Consider the following 20966-nt stretch of genomic DNA (forward strand, 5'->3'; position numbering starts at 1 on the left):
GACTAAAGAAAAATGCACTCTTCACAATTCCACTTAAGGATAACATGTGTGAAGTTAACAGAAAGCCCGTTCAGTTATGCTGTCAAGCTTAATTAATATGTTTATAATAACGACTTGGAATTTATTTAACCAAAATAATAACTTCATTTAACATAATGACTTGATGCGCAGGAGGCATTCTTGCCATTGTTTCCAGAACATTTACCATGTGGCTAATGGGAAATCACCTTTGTGATCCTGAAACACCTGTTAATGCCTTGTTTCACCTCTCAAGTTTGATCTCTTTAAATGAAGCTAGGCAGTCATACTGAATTAAAGAGGGAGCAAGTGATTATTAATTATTTTAATGGCATTGTTATGGTTGCAATGATATAATAAGAGCATAAAGCATAACCTTCATAACCTTCATATGAGAAGCCACAAGATTAGAGTTGATGTAATTTAGACCAATGTTATTACTGATGTGTTTCTAGTAAGTGATGTTTTTCACTTAAAATTTCCTGATTTCTGAAATTTTAATATGAGTTGTATGGAATTGATAAGCATAAACAAAAAAAAGTCAGTTTAATAACATTGTCCTTTAACTGTATCTTCCCTTGTAATCTGTAAAATAAGGAATAATCCGATTCTTAACAAGGCAATAAGATGAATGAAAGGATATTATTAGGTGTTCCTCAAGAAATCACATTTGTATAGAATGTGTCATACATCCAATCCACATGTGAATCATACAAATTAGACACAATTTTCTTGCCCTTATTTCAGGCGAACCACTCAATCAACTGAGTCAGTAAGGTTGTCCAGGGTAAAAAGTTGCTACTCATCCCCCAAAATAGTTCTACCTTCCCCTCAGGAGATAAAACTGTTGCTGATAACGTGACTGTCCATATGGAATCTGGCATTTCTCATTCTTCATTTTTGTGACTGATGTACTTATTAAATAAAATTATGTACTTAATAAAAAGTGATAAGTGATATTCCTTGTCCTGTGACGTCAGACACATTCTCAATGTTTTGTCTAACCTAAGGCATGGCTATATCCATAATTTAGTGTCAATAGCAAGTAAAGCTAAAAAGTGAAAGTAAGTTGAATCTGAATGATTATATTGAGCACAACTGCCCACTACACTGGGCCACTTATCTTAGGATTGTGGCATGGGCTAGGAACGAATCCGTCCTCTTTTAAACCAATGTGTAAGAAATTGTAAAAATTATTAGTGATAGCAGAGTCTCTTTTGCAAGGGTGGCAAATCTTTTTCTCTGCAAATTGGTATGTGTATTTATAACAAATCACAAGCAATGAAACATTATCAGTTTAATAAACTGCTGCAGTGTCTTTAACTTATTTATTTACTTATTCATTTTTTGCGGGGGAGAATTGCAAAGAGAAAAGAAGAGACATACACACAGCTCACACACAGAGGTATCTTCTCTCCCCTGGTTTCTTCCCTGGTTGACAGCATTGGCTATGGTTGGGCCAAGAGCTTCATCTGTGTCTTCTACTTAGGTGGAAGGGGCCCAAAGACTTGGACTATATGCTTTTCCTAAACCATTAATAATCAAATGAATCGGAAGTGGAGAAGCAGGAATGAAACTGGCATACTTAAGTTATTGTAGGCGATGGCTTTAACCACTGTACCACAATGGATGCAGTGTGTTGTAAATTTGTAGAATTTCTAGTCTCACCTATGGTTGCATTGGCAGGGGCAGACAAACTGATTTCATGGGCCTTAGAAAGACCTTGGGCTGGATGTTTCCCACCACAGCAAGGAAATAAATTTGACAAGAATAACCCAAACTATTCAATAAAATCCATTTTCCATGCTCTCTGCATAAAAATCTTAGGGGAACAAATCTACTTAAGGAATTAGGTTGTGCAGGGCAGGCATTGCAGCACATTTGAGTTGCTAGTTAGGGTGTTTGCATCCATGTTGGAATGTTGGTCTGGATTTCAGTGATTCCACTTCTGATACACGTTACTAGCAATAAGTCTGGATGTGAGGAGGTAGTAGCTGAAGTACATGAAACCCTGCACCCGTGTGGGAGACCCAAATGGAATTCCATGCTCCTGGCTTAGACCTGGTGCAGCACTGACCTGGTTGTTGTGGGCGTCTAGGATGCGAAGTAGATGAAGTAGAGGGATAAGAATGAGAAAAAGACTGCTTTAAAAGGAAAATATAGTTTTAGAATGAAGTGTCATGAAACTTCAAGATTTTGAGGGAAATTTTAATTAGGATAAAAGAGAAAGTTTATCTGATTTTGAATATTTCATAAGCCGTTTTCAAGGCGTAAAAACTAGAACGATTTCATAAAGTACAAGTAACAATCAATACAATCTCCTGTCAGTAGAGATGAACAAGCTGATTTTCTTTTAATGGATAATAATATCTCGGTAAATAAAAAATATTCAACATTACTTTGGTTATGAAATTCAATACTTACAAAATCTACATATAAAGTGGATTCGTTTATCTTTGTATCTGAAAAAGCAAAAAGATATTCAGAGAGAGAGATCTTTTGACAATAACTTTATTTCTGAAATGTCCCCAAGTGTTGGCATTAGGACAGGTTGAAATCAGGATGTAGTAATTCAGTCTGAGTTTCCCTCAGTGCTGACAATACTTGAGCCATCATCTGTTCCTTCCAATGTGCACCTTAGTGGGATGCTAGAATTGAACATGTACCCAGGGAATGAACTGAGATATTTCAATATAGGATGTTGGCATTTCACACAACATCTTAACTTTTGTGTTACACACATCTGCACATAAAGTATTTAATGACTAAATACCAGATATCAACGTCTTATCTTTCATTTCTGGAGTTATCTGTGCTATTTTCAGTAATGTGTCTAGGTCAGTTTCATGGACCAAGTAACAATAGAACCAAAATATCAGCATGAGATTCCGATGACAAACATTCCAATTGTTTAGAAAAGGTAATGGTGGAGTAAGAATACTTCTCATTGTCTATGATCTTCTACTACTTATAATAAGTCTTAGTGGAAAGCACTTGTTGGCATGTAGAAATAGTGTATATAAAAACAAAAAATGCAACCTAGGAACCATAAGGACAAAACAAAAAGGTAGTGTAACATTTTAAGACCATTTAGCACAGAAAGGTAGTAATACTGGCCACTAAGTTATTGGCTCTTTACTTAGTGTGGGAGGTGTGAGGTTGTTAAATACTGACTTTCAGAATAAAAAAATGGCAAAATTTCATTGGCATGTTGAAAAGAGAAAACAAGTTCAAAGATAACTATTGGATTTGTAAGGGTAGACCTCAAACTGGTGATCATTTCTAACCCTTTCATACTGTAAGGTAAGCTGAAAGGGCAGCGGGAATACATGAAACAGTAGGTGAGCACAACCCCCAAACCAAATAAACCAAGCAGTACAAAATACCTTTCCAAAATTGAGAGTAGGAATAGTTGTGCAAGTCACAGGGAACCTCTGTTGGATGCAATAAGGTGATTAATGCTCTGGAGTCTGATGCATGAATTGTATGGTCACTTAAGGGATTTCTTAAAAAACAAAAAACTGTCAGAAATCACTCCACAAAAGTTAACAGTCCATGATGTTTTTTGAATTAACCATATGCAAATGTTGCATGGACTTCAATGAGTTTTGAGTACTTTGCAAATTATATTATTTTCTTCATAATGAATTTCAGTAATAACACGACACCCCTCTAAATCAGTCTAAGATTTCTGAAATTTCAAAACTGGATAGTACAATAATCGTAATCATGTTTGCTATCTTGATGTTTGGCCTATATATATTTTAAATTCCAGAATGATCTAAATTGGGACACAAGGAGCCATCATATAATACTGCAAGAATTATCATCTGAATTAGTTATCTTCAAAGATGTATTTGAGAAGATTCAGTGCACTCTAATGTTGACAGATCAAGCATAGCTGTAAAATGATTAAAATTCAGGCATGGTAGCTTTTTTGTAATATAAATTTAATTTGTTTAAACTGTGAGAGTGAGAAAGAGAGGGAGAAAAAAAACACCAATCTTCTGTCTTTTGATTGGTTCTACTAAATGCCTGCAACAGCCAGGAGTGAGCTAAGTTGAATCTATTAGCTAAAGAGTACATCTTGGTGTCTTACACAGAAAACTAAATGCTTAAAATTTGCCCTGCTGCCTCCCAGGTAGCACACTAGTAGGAAGCTGAATCAAAAGTGGAGAGCTTTGGGGCCCAGGTAATTTGAATAGAGAGGACCAATGTTCCTGGCAGTATTTCACCTACCATTCCCCTTCTTCTCCATCCTCCCCTTATCATTATCTTAAGCACAAATGGATATACTAGAAGTTAGATATATCCTGGAATCTTTGTTGTTTCATAACAAGCAAGTTTCTAGCTCAACACCCAAGAGCAACTTGAAAAGCCATACCACAGAGTAGGCCACAAGTAAACGATCTTCGCCATGATCTCAGTTTTAGAAAGTTGTAAAGTTTGGTGACCATCTCCAGTGAAGAAGCTATTTTCAAAGCTTATAGCTCCAGAATTATCTCCATTCTGCTGCAACTCATGCTGTCAGGCAATTACTGACTCAAAAACTATCCTTTGTATGCCAAATTCTTCACCCAAAATGCAGAAACCCCAAACCTTTTCTCTTTAATATTCCTCATGTCCCAAAGTCTTACAAGTGTTCATGAAATTTTTGATATCAATAACAAAGAGCCAAGCAACATTCTTCCAAATTTTCTTTAGTTTTTCAGATGTTATTTGACAAAATAATTAGGGGTAAAGGTTTCACAAGCTGTGGTGTGCCTTTGGGACAAGTACTTAAATGTGGGCATGATAATAGCTATGTGGCAATTTCCAGTGCGCTCCAAAACAGGACAGAATAAGGCTGCAAGAAGGGATGGGATAAAGGGGACACAATGCTCGGGAAAATTTGACCTTCAAGATGCCTGCTCAGAATTGAACACCATAGTGTGTGTTCTAGTTCTTGCGTTGTGTAAATGCATTTCCTGTCAAGCTGTGTATGTTCAATTTTTGCAGCCTCAGCTGAGACTGAAATAGTCACTTCCCAAATTTTCATGAAACATATGCTTTTAAAAAATTACAGAAAATGGTGTTTTATGGCTGTCAATACATGTGTTTTTCACTCCAGTGAATTAAGTTAGTATTTCTTGAGTGCTTGTTAGTTGTCAGGCACTGTGAAAGTTCTAGAGAAAAAGTGATTACTGCTTTGATGAAGGAGGTCACAACTTTGGTTGGATCCCAGCAACAGGAATGCATAGTAAATAGAAACAAGATGAAGACACCCTTTGCTGAATCTTGTAAAACTATAAACATCTTCCAGTGCCACACTCTTATTATGGAAATGCTCTGTATCCCATGACAGTTAAAGGATTTTCATTATTCCTGTTCATCACCCTGTGATTTAAGATATTAGTAATTCAGCCAAGCTCCAAACTTGGGATAAGAAGAACGCAGTTCTCCATAGCTTATAAAACATGATGCCATTAAATATTATCTCATGCATAGTAGAATGGTTGCCTTCTACTTTAAGGCATTGAATGTTTCACTTTGCATATGTAACAAATGGGACAACATAGTATAATGCATCTGTGCAAATGCCACTGCTTCCAGTTTATACAATGCTTACTGTAAGATTGGCTACGCTTATTTTCATGAGCTTTTATACGATGTTCAACCAAAAATATAATTCACATCATTTTCCAGTTGTTTGACGATTCTTAGGTTCTTTATCATATCTGTCATAATTTCATCGTCTAATTCATTTTTTAAAATTTTAGTTTATTTATTTGAAATTAGGTGCAAAAGCAGAGAGAGAAAGATGAAGAGACAGAGATCATGTATTGGTCCATTACTCATAAAGCTGCTGGGCCAGGCTAAATACAGGAGAATCTTCATGCACGTATCTTACGTGACTGCCAGGAGCACAAGGGTTTGGACTATCTTCCAGTGCTTTTCCCTGGCCATTAGCAAGGAACTGGATCACAAGTGGAATAAATGGGACACAATTCATCATCCAATCTAATGCGTTTCTCATCGGTTTTGTTATCTTTACATTAGAATTAGCATTGGCATAGCATTAGCAATTTACTGTGTTGCTTGCACATAGTAGCGGTTCATTAAAATTGGTTTTAGTAAATTGCTAAAGCAAATATTTCTTCTTATTGACTGTTACATAGCAGTTGGATTGACCTTGGGGCATTTAGTTGTGAGGGTGAATAATAATAGTTATTCCTATTTTTTAAATTAATTACATTGCATTATGTGACATAGTTTCATAGGCTCTGGGATTCCCCCAACCCCTCCTCATTCCCTCTTCCCATGGTGGATTCCTCCACTTTGTTGCAGTATTACAGTTCAAATTCAGTCAAGATTCTGCCATTGCAAGCATATACCAAACATAGAGTCCAGCATCCTATTGTCGAGATAAATTCAACGTTTCTTGGGGAGACCATCTCCGGTCTGAAGGCAGAGCTGGCAGAATGTCATCCCGACCCATTAAAAGCCCCAACATAACATCCCCCTCCCAAGACTTTCCTAGTAGTTAACACATATGTGTGCCCTCATGTATTGACTTTCCTGTCTAGGATTGTAGAATGCTTCATTTAATTCCTAGTCCAACCAGCATGCCCATTTTAATATCTATTTGTCCACATCATGACTCTAATTATTATTATTATTTCCTCAGCTAATTGTGTTTGCAGCCTTCCCCTCTCTCATGTGCATAAGTCCCTCAGATGGCATTTAACAAGAGCACATGTAACCAGAAACAAGTTGTTTCTAAGGAGTGCTATTTACCTTTTTATTTAATGCTTTGTTAGAAACACCGAGGTTTCTTTAGCAAGGAACAAATGAATTACCAAATAGCTAATGACACAAACACAAACACACTCATAAACATGCAATAGAGAACACAATTGAACCATGAGAAAGACTAAAGGAATGAGTTATATTTTAGGTAGCAATACTTATTTTTGCATCTACATTTGAATAAAGTATGCTCTAAGTAATTATAGTCCCCTTGCATCATAGATTTGTACATTTTTGCTTACAAAAAGATGGATCTCGATTTGTACTTGATACAATCATGGTGATGTTGAGTTCTATAGCATTTTAATTGGGTCTGAATGTTCTCATATTTCCGTGAAAAGCATATCTTATTTTTGGAGTAGTAGAATGAATGCAAGCACAGCCAGGATTGTCAGGATTAATCTCTGTAAAAGTTCCAAGACCAAGGCAAAAAATTTTCAGAAATACAGATGCAACTAGAAGAGCTCTTTGAGAGACAATGCCCAATCTCTAGTTCATACTGAAAAGTGTAGCTGCCAGTCAAGGCTGAACTTAATTCCCAGCGAACATTAAAGTAGAAATGGAGTACATTCCAAACATCTGAAAGGGGGCAGAAAATAGTAACATGTGACTTAAGAAGAACAAAATTACATTTTTCCTAGTAAGTAGTTGGAGAGGCCCTCTTTTATGAGGGCCTGTTCTACTCACAAGGGTTAAAGTCTTGAGTTACTCTTGCATTATTTCTTCTAGGACTTTAAAGGATATATCACATGAAGTAAATGAAAGGGAAGTTAGAATCTATGAAATCATTTCATACTAAGGAATTCGAAGGTAATAACAGAATGTAAGAAAAAATAAAATCAAAACTTTTGAAACTATCCATGATGATTCTTCAAGAAAATGTTGGTTCATCATGAGAATAAGCATACTAAAAGGTAAAATACTCCTCACTAATAGGATAGGCTTTCTTACAAAGTTGTAGGCTCCTTATGACCACAAGGATAAAGCAAAAACTGAATGCCTATTAATATTATTACATTGATTTATTAATGTGTACATTTATTTAACAAATGTTTATCAGAAGATGATGAGCTAGAAATACCAAAGGCGTATTCAAAAATTTATAAAATTTCAGAGTTTATGGCAAGACTTATAAATGCAGGAACTGAATTCGAAATAAGTGCATCCTTAATGCTTGAATTAGCTATACTTTTGCAAGTCAAGATTTTCAGTCAATCCATGTATTTGAGTAAAACTCTACACATGACTTGCAATCTTCCCACTGTGTCTTCCATTTCACCTTTATCTTAGTGTTCAGTAGTTACTTTTCTAAGCAAATTGAGTCAGGAACATTGCTTTGGTGCTCTTGTTTGCATGAGAAGTTGTCAGGCTTGATCTGGCCTGCCTTTCCATCAGGATTATAAAGGTGACAGATAGTCAATTTCAGGGATTCATGATCCATTTTACCACAACGCTTCACCTTGCAGCTAAGTAATACAGCTGTGATAAAATCAACCATAATCACTGCATCTTACTCAGCCCTGCCTGAGCCATAAATACCAGGTTCATAACTAAAAGCCATTGGAACAAGAGAGGAGATAGAAGAAAGATGAAGGCAAATATGAAGATTTTTTCCATAGTGACTAATAGGAGTGAGTTTATGGTTTTTATCCTGTTTGTTTTTCTGTACAGAGAATGGGAATATATATCACACTGTCAGGAAGTTTACTTGTAGTTGATTCATCAAAATCACTGATCAGCATCTTGTGAGGTACTTATCTGCATGCAGAATTGTTCTTCAATTATTACTGTGAGGTAGACAGTTAAGCACACACCAAGCATAGAAATCTCATAGTTTAATGTATAGGTACACACATATACAGTGTTTTATTGGGAGTTGATATACAATGATAAAAATGTTAAATATAAAAATAATGAAATAAAGTAATATAAAAGTCATGGAGATGAAATATCTTGTCTTACCTCATTATTGTGTCACACCCTATTCTAGGTCCAGAAGGAAAAGTACTAACTAAGCCCAAGAGAAAAAAGTGAGTCCTCATACAGCTTACAATGTAAAGAAGGAAAGCAAATAATAAATAAAATTTAGGGTCTGTGTAATATGTCAGGATTTACAAGGGTTTAAAATTCACATGGAGAATGATGTAGAAATTATGCATTCTGGTGTAACTTTCAGCTCTTCTGCCTAATGCTATAGACACCTCTCTGAGAGGATGAGTGTGAAATAAAATCATGATGTAGTTCCATAGGCACAGGGATTTTCCCTTCCTCTGTCACTTTCCACCTCCACCTCCCCAATCCCCCCATATTATTATGGTAGTATAGTCTTTCAGCAATTGTCACAAGTCCAATATTCTGCTTTCTAAGTGCAACATGGCATTGTAGATATAGACAATGATAGAAAACCTAGTATTCTACTGTGAAAGATACTTACGTTTATTGAGCATCCTCCATTTGTTTGGGAGTAGGATGCATCTTTGAAATAAACTAGACCATAAGTAAACTACGTATGTAGGAGACAAAAATTGAAAGTACAAAATAACTAAGATAGAAGTGTGCCTAGGCAATGTTAAAGATTCATAAGAAGGCTAGTGTAACTGCTGCAGCTTGAGGGAGGGAAGACAGCACAGCAATAATGCGCAATCCAGATGGAAGGACTTCAGTTTTTTTGTTTGTTTGTTTTTTGTTTTTTTTTTTTAATTGCAGCAAAGTAAAAACCACTGGAGCCTTTAAAAACAAAGAACACTAGATCTGACCTCAATGTATATATGGCCTGATTGAAGTGGGAACTGCTGATTGTTGAAAAAAGGGAACTGTTCTAGAGTGTAGAAGATGCCTACTCAGATGAGAGTGATAGCAATAGTGGTAGAGAGAAGTGAAGGCGTTGAAGAGGTCTTTCATAGCAGAATAAATGTGGAGAATGAAAGAGAGAAGCAAATTGTGTGAAGTCAGGTACATAGAGAAAGTCTTGAATAGGAGGCAATGAGAATAACCACGGAGAAGACTGAATCTATTTTAGATGTGAGTTTAAGATGCCAATCAGGCTTCACAGGCGAGGTATTAAGGAAGGAATTGAAACTGCCATTGTAAATTCTAAGAAGAACATTCAAAATTAGAATTCAGCAACACGTTCAATACCTGACACTGGATGATGTCACCCAAATAGGCAGGAACAGAAGTTTCACACCTGGGTCTAAGAGTAAACTTTCCAACTTTTCTTGGTTCTTTTCTGGAAGTTCTAATTGACCAGTTGTTTCCTAGCTTGTAAAGTTGCTCAGCCCACACAATGTACTGTGCTGATGTGATTTTTCATACAAATTTAATAATTCATTCTCATTTTAGACAATAAGAATTATTTAGGGGCCCAGCTAAATACTCACCCTGTGTACTCCGGGATCCCACTTGGGAAGCGCCATTTCCAGTCTAGCTGCCTTTTTGTGTTGGGAAACTAGCAGAGGATGGGCCAAAGCCTTAGGACTCTGTGCCTGAATGAGAGACTCAGAAGAAGCTCGTGGCTTTGGATTGGCTCAGGTGCAGCCATTGTGGCCACTTGGAGAATGAACCAGTGGACAGCAGATCTTTATTTTGATATCTTCTTCTTTGTGCAGATCTACCTTTTCAATAAAAAAAATTCAGCATAGGTTTAAAAACAAAGAATGATTTGGATAGGAGAAGAATATTTGATTGAGTGGTTAGAATGCCATGTAGGGTTCCTGCATATCATCTCCTAGTGTCTGGGTTTGACTACTCGCCCCTCCCCCTAGTACAGATTCCTGTTTATGTGCATTCTAGAAGGCAGCAGATGATGTAATTGGGTGACCATCACTCATGTGGAAGATCTGGATTCAGTTACTGTCTTCAGGTTTCATTCAGGCTTAGTCCCAGTCAGCTGAGCTTATAGCAAAGCTTCTGGCTTCGATGGCCTTTATTTTTTATTTCTGCATTCAATTGCCCCACACCTTCAAAACCATGAAAGGATTTCTCATTGAGATAGCATAGAGTAGGTTAAGTGAAGAAGGGGAAGAGATTTTAAATAGACGTATGCAAATTTGAATCTAGTCTCTAGTTATGTGATTGTTGGGTATTTGCTAATTTCTCTGAGCCTTCAATTCCTTTTCTGAAAAATGGAAGCAATAGCACTTAACTAAATGGCAATTAAACATAAGAGAGTGTGAGAATTAAGTAATTGCTTGCGTATAAATGATTTGGTATAGTCCTAAAAAGGCAGACAAAAATGTCATGATTGCATTTGTGATCTTTATTATTTGAGTAACATGTTGTCACCAGGCTTTTCATCCTGCTAGGCTCCACCTGGTTGTGCTTTATCCATCTGTTTAAAGCCAGTATTTTCCTCCACCTCTTTCCTCTAGAAATCTCCCTTCCGTCACTACGCAGGCTTTTTCCCAGTCTCAATTCTTACGCTGCTCACAGTTCTTTCCTATTATGCCCTGTATCATGGCATCTTTCATCCTGTAAGGAATTCTATGGGTTCAATAAATATGTGTAACTCAACTATTGGGCAAATTGACTTGGTTATAGAACACACTATAGAGAAAACCAAGGTTTTCACCATTATTCTCTTTAATATTGAATAGCTCACTGAATTTATATAATATGTTAGGTATTCACAAGGCAGAGCACAACTACCAACATTACAATTATCCTCTAAAAGCACCTGTTTAAAAAAAATAGAATTCTTGGGCCCAGTGTGATAGTGTAGCGGTTAAGGTCCTCTGCTTGCATGTGCCTGGATCCCACATGGGCGCTGGTTCTAATCCCAACAGCTCCACTTCCCATCCAGCTTCCTGCCTGTTGCCTGGGAAAGTAGTCAAGGACGGCCCAAGACTTTGGGACCCTGCACCCACATTGGAGACCTGGAGGAGTCTCCTCCAGGATCAGCTCAGCTCCAGCCGTTGCAGCTGCTGGGGAATGAACCATCGGAGGGAAGATCTTGCTCTCTGTCTCTCCTCTCTGTATATTTGCCCTTCCAACAAAAATATTAAAATAAATCTTTAAAAAAATGCAATTCTTCCAAATCTCATATCATACAGTGTCACTTCCTAACATTCTACCTATATACTTAGCAAAAAGAGCTTCTTAATAAATCTGAGTATGATAAATAATTTCCAAGGAAATTATTTTACTTTACTTGCTCATCTTCAGTTTGTTTATTTTAAACAGGCAAATTATATGCAATTGGTAGAAATGCTGGTGCAGTTGTAAAATCAAATTTATCATTTTGTAATTTCCTTCCTTTTCTCATATTTCAGGGAAGGCTAGTTTGCATTTCACTCTTAGCTTTCTTTGTCAAATTTATGGGTTAACAGCCTTCTTCCCCTGGCTTTTTTCCATTTCATTTATTTCCACTGTGATTTTTTTTTCATATACTTTCTCATAGTCTCTTTGATTTGAAATGTGCCATTGCCCTCTGTCATCTTTCACTCAATTTCTCTTAGGCTCCCATTTCATGTGGCAGTTTGTTTTATTTGGGCTTTGTGAATCACTAATCCTTTCCAATGTAGCCTCCCACTGGGCTGGCCAACTCCTAGTCTCCATCCCTGCATCTCTTTCCAAATTCAGTGTCAGAGTCACAATGATATAATGTTCTTTATGATTCTAGATAAAGAATAGTAAGTTACCCAAATATAATTCGCTTCTTTACTGCTCCATCTTGGAGATGAGCAAAAAGGAGGAACAGAAACAGGAAATAAAGGGTTTAGAACGATAGGTACATTTTTGGGTGACGAAAATGACTGGCTTATTTGAGGACTTAATAACTTCACAGGAGCAAATGCAAAAACTTTAAATAAGTTAATAAAATGGTGAATGAGACTTGTTCAAGTTGATGGATAGAAATTTCACCAAGATTTTGTATTTGTTTATGCATAAACATTGAAAAATAGCTGCTGCTGGACAACAAATTGCCTACCAAAGATAGTTGTTATGAAGAAATAAATGAACATAAACATACCTAAATCTTTGTTATTGTGGAAGGAATCTGGGAATAATTATAAGTCTCTTCTATGAATCCAGTTCATTTCTGTTGCTAACAAGACAGATGATATGCACCACTGAAAGTCTTATGAGGAATATAGAAGAGATTCGTCTGTGTGCATTGTACTGCAAAATATAGGCATGAACTTAAGCCAGAAAGTCTGGATTATTCTAACAGAAGAGTCAACAAACAGTTAATTTTAAAAGGTGCCCTTTTTCTGTTATAGAAAGAAAATATTTCAATTAATTTCAAAATTAGCATCTGAGATCAGTCAGCACGTATTTTTCACAAAGTATGTTCCATAAAGCACTAGCTATATATTTAAGAACTAACTTATAACATATGAATTGAGACTTATTTGGGTTACAACAGGAAGTCTTATGTGATTTAATAATCTAAAAATTATTTAAAATCCCTAAAAATACATGATATGCTGTGTTTCCTACTTTATTTGACAATACAACCCAGTAGTTGTGTATGGATTGTTTGTGTCAGACTCAAATTCTGATAGCTGGAACAATTTTTCTCCTTTTTTAGAGCTTGTACCTAAATAGAAGTAAATTTTACAGTTGCTGACCCCTTAGAGTAAAAAAAATGTAAGATGTAAGTTATCTGAAGCTTGTTTTTCTTAAAATTTCATATGATACATTTGCAAAAATCTGAACTAATGAGATGTTTTAACCTGTGTAGAAACTTCAAGATCAATTGACCTTTCAAATAATACAGTAACTCAGGAAAATTAAGTAACTTAGTTCATTTTGTATCCTGTGTGTACATTTTTATTTTCTAATATTCTTACTTTAACAAGGTGTCTGAAGCTGGAGCATTCAGAATGAAAGTCTGCATAATTCTCAGATAAACACTGTCACATTATTTACTCTGACGGGGCATAATTTAAGTCCACTCTATATGCAATAAAAACAAAGTGATGTATCACTTAGAAGAAAATACATCATTTATAGTAATTTCTTTAATAAAACGCTGAAAATTAGAGAAAGCGAAGTTTTGGTGGGTTGTACATGCAAATCACTAGGGAGATAGAGTATTTCCTGTATGTCATCAGTATTATACAGTGCTAAAACTTAAAATACATTGTCCTGGTATAATACAATAAAGCTTGGAATAATGAAAGTAATTGTAATGTTATATTGAATATAATTGTGGACAAAATCCCCTCTTTTCGTAAATTCCTAAGGCATATTCATGCCTTCATGGTGAGCTCCACATGTCACAGTTGGTAAGTACATACATCCTATGGTCTCTCTTAGATGGCTGCTTTGCAGTGAACTTGAATTGAACTGCATTGATTTGAGAAATCTGGGGATCTGTTCTAAATATGAGAAAAAGGAATGAGATGCTCTGGTTGATATTATCTTGTCTCCAATATGAGCTTAATTCAGATTTAATGCAATTACTCTGTGTTGATTAAATCTCAAACTGTTATTAAAAAACTGAATTATTGCAGTTTACCATTTATATAACAAGTTTGGCCTTCTACATTGCACCATAAACCTTAATCATTATGTTGGCCATAATCACTTTGTGGTTATTTAACATAAATAATTACTTCAGCTACTAAAATGAGATGATGCAGCAATATACAGTCCCCACAGCTTGTAGGATAGCATTGCTGTTGCTACTGGAATTACTTAACTCTTAGCATGTGGTTATTTTTCTCTGTGTCCATCTAGTGAATACTAAATAGAATAAATATTCAGGCCCTTGCCAATGAGTCTTTCTCTGCCACCTCTTAATATTACTGTATCTATATCTAAACAATGTTGTCTACCATATAAGATTCTTTTATATAAAATGGGTTAAGGATTTGCCAACACAAATGGAACGTTTCAGAATAAAGAATTAAAGTTTGCAATCTAATTCTTCTCTTTCTCAGATGGGCTCTAAATCATCTCTTTTATAAAAAATAGATAACTAGTCAGAATATTTTCCCTGTTTTTTTTTTTATTTTTCCTTTGGTGTGATACATTTGTGTGAGTATTTTAAAATAATTATCCATGGTCTTAACTGTGACAAACAGGGTTAAAAAATAGAGTATGACCCCTTGGCCTCAGGAAGTTTACCCTCCAGGAAGGAATAGAATATTTTTCTCTGAGAGCATGACACGAACCTAGAGGGAGGTGTAGTTGTGTTTATCTCCCCTTGCATCACAAGTCGTAATTCAAACTCTCTGGGCTCTCTTAAGATTAATGTAAATTTTTTTAATAAATGGCTCTCAGTTATTTTGAATATAAAACTGTACTTTGCACATGAGATCAAGTTTTTTTACTTTCACTCCTCTTTGAAAACTTACAAAATAGAGTCTCTTTAGAGAGGTACAGTGGGTCCGTGGTGCTTAGGATTGCCATTGTTACTTTTGCTACATTTTGCTGCAGAATGGAGCAGAGTATAAATTCTACCTGTGTCCCTCATCTGTTTATGGGACTGTGGAAAGCTCTCCAGATAGATTGAGCCCTGTGTTCCCTCTGGACAACATATGTCAGAATGCCTACTTTTTAGAAATGAAAGCAAGGCCTGAGATAATATATGCAAGTCATTGGACACTGTGGCTGGCACATGGTTCTTACTAGGTAAATGGCAGCTGTATTATCCATTTTTGATGATGAATTTACTATAGAGATAAGCTGTGAGGATAAAAATGGTTCTTGTACACAAACAACACGTCAAGACATGTATTTGTTGTCCATTTGTCTTAGAAATATTTCATGAGAAATTAAGAATGGCTCACAGGCTCCTACCTCACCATCATGTACCCACCACAGGCACTTTCAATCAATCACACTGAGCTAAGACATAGCCTCATAATCTTTCTCCAAACAGTATTCCAGGCAGCTACTACTAATCAATTACTATTGACATGAAAGATGAATCCTATTTGCCATTTAATTGCTAAGCAGGGGAGAGAGGCAGAGAGGAAAGAGGGAGCTTAAGAAATTAGGAACTTAGATGGAAAATGCATTTGGGTCAGAAACACAGGAAGTTGAGGCAGAAACCTGCTTGAGGAATGGTGACGTACTAACTGGACCAGTCTGTAGCCCACATAGCAGAATATAGCCATGCAGCATTTGGCACATTTACCAGTGTGTGATTTTACATTTTGGACATTTTACAAGAGCCAGCCATAGCCTTCTTGCTTCAAAGGGTGATGATATACACAGCAATTTGTCTGTCACTGATTTATTCTGTTTGCAACCTGTCTCGTAACCAATAAAATAAGTAATAAAAATATTTTTTAAAGAAATTGATGAATTTGTTTAAAGGCAGTGTTCAGATGGACCTGACAGTGATTTAATGTGCAGGTCTAGGCTGATTCATTATCTCTAATTCCCAGTCCCTAGCCAACATAAACCCTGGGTTATGCCCTAGCATGCCTCTCTCAGCGTTAACATGAGATCATCTCCTCACTTAGGACTCAGGCAGATTTACAGCACATCTTTAAATTTGATAAAGCCATACTCTTGTCTCTGCAGAGAAGTGTTTTGGTCTTAACTATGAACTCATACACAATGAATCGCAAGCCCAAACCCATAACCATTTAAAATATGTTGCAAGAGGTCAAAGCACGGTGTTTTCACAAAAGGATGGAAACCCTTGCTGCTCTGATGATCTATTTCTAAGCCTCCCAGACACAGGCCAGTGTGACCCATTTCCTTTCAGCTGGTCAGATAGCAGCTAGTGTAAGACTGGATTGCACCCTATCTCTAAAGTCTTTTAAATCTGATCAGGTGATCATACAATGTTACTGCTGACTTTGGGGAACAAAATCCAGGCACAGGGATTAGTCATATTTGTCACACCAAGTGCAATAACATTTTTAGTATGAATCACCATAAAGAATCAGATCTAGTTCTTGATCACCATCAAATGAGGATCCTGCTTTGTTTTAGATGAAATGGTAGTCATAGTTTACCCCTACTATAAAGGTTACAGGTTATATAAGCAGGTAGTTAGTATAATTCTGATGAACATGAAAATATTCTATCTTTTCTTTTTCTTGATTCCATTGATTTCTAACTTGCTAATTTTAAGGTGTTGTGAGACTCACAAATTTGTTAGTATTTTTTTCATAAATTGTCTTAAAAATAATGCTGTGTACTCTGTGACTGAAACCATATGGGAAACTCTGAGTTCAATTCTAAACACTAGAGCTAGATCAAGGAATGTAAGAAAAAGGTTTGGTTCAAAACTATATGACCAATTTTGTGCAGTATCTTGCTCAGAATGAATTTGGAAGAGAATGAAAATATTGAACTTAGAAAAGACTAGTGGAGAGGCTAGGATTATAACATATGAGGTCAAGTTTCTTCTTGTGTTGTCAGCATCCTAGAAGGCTGCCAGTTCGAATCCCAACTGACCCATTTCCAATTTAGCTCCTTGTTAATGGCCTAGAAAAGCGATGGAAGATGCCAACAATGTTGGAGACCCTGTCATCTTTTTTTTAAAGATTTATTTTTATTATTTTTTTATTGGAAAGGCGGATATACAGAGAGGAGAGACAGAGAGGAAGATCTTCCGTCCAATGACTCACTCCCCAAGTGAGCACAACGGCCGATGCTATGCTGATCCAAAGCCAGGAGCCTCTTCCGGGTCTCCCACGTGGGTGCAGGGTCCCAAAGCTTTGTGCTGTCCTCGACTGCTTTCCCAGGCCACAAGCAGGGAGCTGGATGGGAAGCGGGGCTGCCGGGATTAGAACCAGCGCCCATATGGGATCCCAGGCATGCAAGGTGAGGACCTTAACCACTGGGCCATCGCGCTGGGCCCGACCCTGTCTTCTTTATGGGAGACTAGGATGAAGTGACTGGTTCCTGGCTTCAGCCTTACTCAGCCTAGCCATTGTGGCCATTTAGAAAATGAACCAGCTGTTGGAAGATCCCAACCTCAATTTCTAGATTTCTCTCTCTCTCTCTCTCCTTCTCTCTTTCTCTGTCCCTTTCTGTAACACTGACTTTCATGTAAATCAGTAATTCCTGTAGAAGAAAAGAAAAATGTCACTTAGATGTCACTATGGGAATGTCTTGGTTTGAGTTCAGGCTCCTCTAGAATTCCAGCATCCTGGCTAGGTATAACAATGGAGGTAATGATGGTGGTTGAAGTAGTTTTGGCCCTGCCATGCATGGGACAGAACTCTTGACAGATTCTGCTTCTGCCTGACCCTGTCCAACTATTGTACACCTGTGGGGAGTGAGCCAGCAGATGGTAGACAGCAACTCTCTCCCTTCATGCAAATAAAAATAAAATAAGCACATTTTAAAAAAAATCAATTAGTTAATGACATTCTCATAAATCTGACTAAAAACAGATGATATTGACAACTTTGCAAAGTATAAAAATGTTTCAAATTGAACCAATTGGGCAAACACTATGTGACCACTTGTCAGAAATGACCAGAATGCCATTGTTACTTAATGATACATGTCTTAGAGTACATAAATACAGTAACAATCCAATAAATGTAAATGCATTGTCATCTTTTGTCAACTACAAAAAAGGAAATGTAATTTAGTATTGCATATATTGGACTATATGGGGAACTTGTTTCTATGAACTGAAAAATAGAGAATTAAAATTGGGCAAAGGGTGCAAGCAGAGAAAGAACTTAGGAAAAGCTTCCTGGCTGTTTTCCAGAGTCAGTGGCAAGTGAAAGAGGATTGCTTCCAGGCTGTAGAATCCTGCCAACTGGCATGCAACACAAGTGCATGGAAAATGGACCAACAGGAAGGTGAAACCTAAAGTTTCTGTTTCAAAGGATCTTTGTGTGTGAGTACATGTTCACACACTCGCAAGCCTGAATGTAAGGTAGTGGGCAGGGCAGACAGAGAGAAAGCGATGGAGACAAGCCAATTTTAAGAAAAAGGGAAGAGGAAGAGACAGAGAAGAAAATTAACAATTCAGAAAGGGTGAGAAGTAGCAGTATAAATGGAAACTGAATGTTTAATAAAATGAATTTATAAGAAATGGGTAGTACACTGCAGATAGAAGGATAAGGAGGGCAAAAGCAGTCTGCCTCAAGTCAAGAAAGGGAAAGAAATCAATCTGTTAATGCAATCAGGCATGTGGTGTCTTTCAGCCAATGGATGTGCTTGAGAACTGGTTATGATAGGCTTACTTTGAGATGTTAACTCAGCAAGTGTACCCTGGGTGTGTTTATCAGTTCTGATCTAAGTGGAATTGGGATGCAATATGCATGAATTAGCTCCTCCCCTTCCTCTTTTCCATGAGACAGTCACAGCTCAGAAACTGACTTCATCAATAACCCTTCATCCGGCGTTTGTACTTCCTAGCAGCACTCTTCCTTCAGGAGTTCCATTAACCTGACTGCCCCCACCAAGCTCCTTTCCCATCAGACAATGTGCTCCTCTGCGTGGCTGTTCGTGCCCTATGCTCCGCAAGTTGCTATTACCAAAGAAATGTCTCAGTTTCATGAAGCAGACACTCTCTACTTTGTCTTCAGTATGTGACCCATCATAAATTATCTGTGTTCTGTCCTCACAAGACCAGATTAGATAAGTCTTCAGGCTGATTTTTTCTCAACAAACCATATGAAATTAGAGAAGGATTTACCAAGTAAACATACCCCATCTTTTCTGATTCCAGCCACAGGAACAGCTCTAAAGATGGATATCAAGTCTAATCAAAATGAAGTTTTATAGGGTTTAGAAGAGATACGTGTGACTTTTTGTCATGATATGATTTAAGAAATTCTCATCTCTTATATCTGTTTCATGTAGCTTGAGTAATACAATCTATCCAATCATTGGGTCTTACTTCAGAATGATTTTAGCAACAACAGAGAATTATGAAAATGCCATTAAAGGTTTAAGACAGTTTTTGGATTTTGTTTGTGTCATGTGCATCCTCAAGCATGACTTAATTTTAAAATGAGAGAAAAAATTATTGCTAGCATTATGGTGTTGAATAAGGTTTATACTAGCAATAATCCTCCATGAAAACAGTTGTTATCGTAGTTAATGCCCATTTTGTCAGTGTGTTAACCTTCCCTGCCTCTGCCTCAGGCCATTAAATGGCCAACCATTTGTTAAGCACCCAAGGGCAAGCAATTTAAGGGGGAATATTGCTGAGCTCATTTGCCAGGAGAAGAACTTCAGATGGCTGTGATAAACTTTACACAGGTTCATATAGGCACATGCATCTCTACATAGACTTTTGCAAATCCTTCCTGTAGGAGATCCTGCCCTATAATTCTCTCAGGGACTTTCAAAGTGATCCTGCAGCTCTGCAGTATCTGTTCTCACTTACGCGAATCATCTTGTATTAGGACAGGTTGGAATCTGTCCTTGTCTCCTGCCATTCTTTCCCAAGTCTCAATTTAATTTCAGCTTCAAACCTTAAAAATACGTATGTAATTTTAAAATGGAATGAAAATATTAGCTGGAATCAAGAACAATACAAAAAGAACAATTAAATATCTCCATCATCTAGGGATATCTTTCCCTTATAACCACAACATTGCAATAAACAAATTCTGTTGTCCGCTTACTTTGACTTGAATTCAACCAATGCTTTCAATAGATCATCTCTCTTAATCCTAGCTTCACTTTAGAAAGGTTGATATGGTGACTATTTTCATTAGGTGGGAAAGGAAGATAAGTTTTTACTCATGCCATTTGATTCTAAGATCATCAATATCATGATGATAAAATGTGACTGAATGTTCTCTGATTTGCATTACAAGTCATTTTGTACCAGAATAGCCAGTTTTTTTTTTATTATTGTTGTGGTAGTTATTGAAGTTTGTCCAGAGAGGCCTAATTGGATGTCATATTCAAGTATGAACTGATTTTCAAAGTGAAAACAATGCAGAATTTCATAACTGAAATTCTAATCAAGGACACTATCCTTTTTTAACTTGAATGTTCTTTCACATTACAAATAACTTAATATTTGGCTATAATAAGCCTTCTGTTAGTCTAGGATCCTCATCTTCTGGACAGGATTAACTGATGTATTAAATGTATTTACAAATGTTTGCATGTATTTCTTTTAGGGGTGACTTAAGTCATCCTCGTCTCGTTTTAGGGAAAAGGATGCAGGCAGATTATGTAGGTTATTACATAATTAGTCATTTTATTAATGAAATAATTAGCATCTTTAATCAAAGGTGAATTTCTTCCTTAAAGCTTAGTTT

This window comes from Ochotona curzoniae, unplaced genomic scaffold, assembly GCF_017591425.1.
Source record: "Ochotona curzoniae isolate NIBS_2020 unplaced genomic scaffold, NIBS_Ocur_1.0 contig_4093, whole genome shotgun sequence".
Lineage (NCBI taxonomy): Eukaryota > Metazoa > Chordata > Mammalia > Lagomorpha > Ochotonidae > Ochotona > Ochotona curzoniae.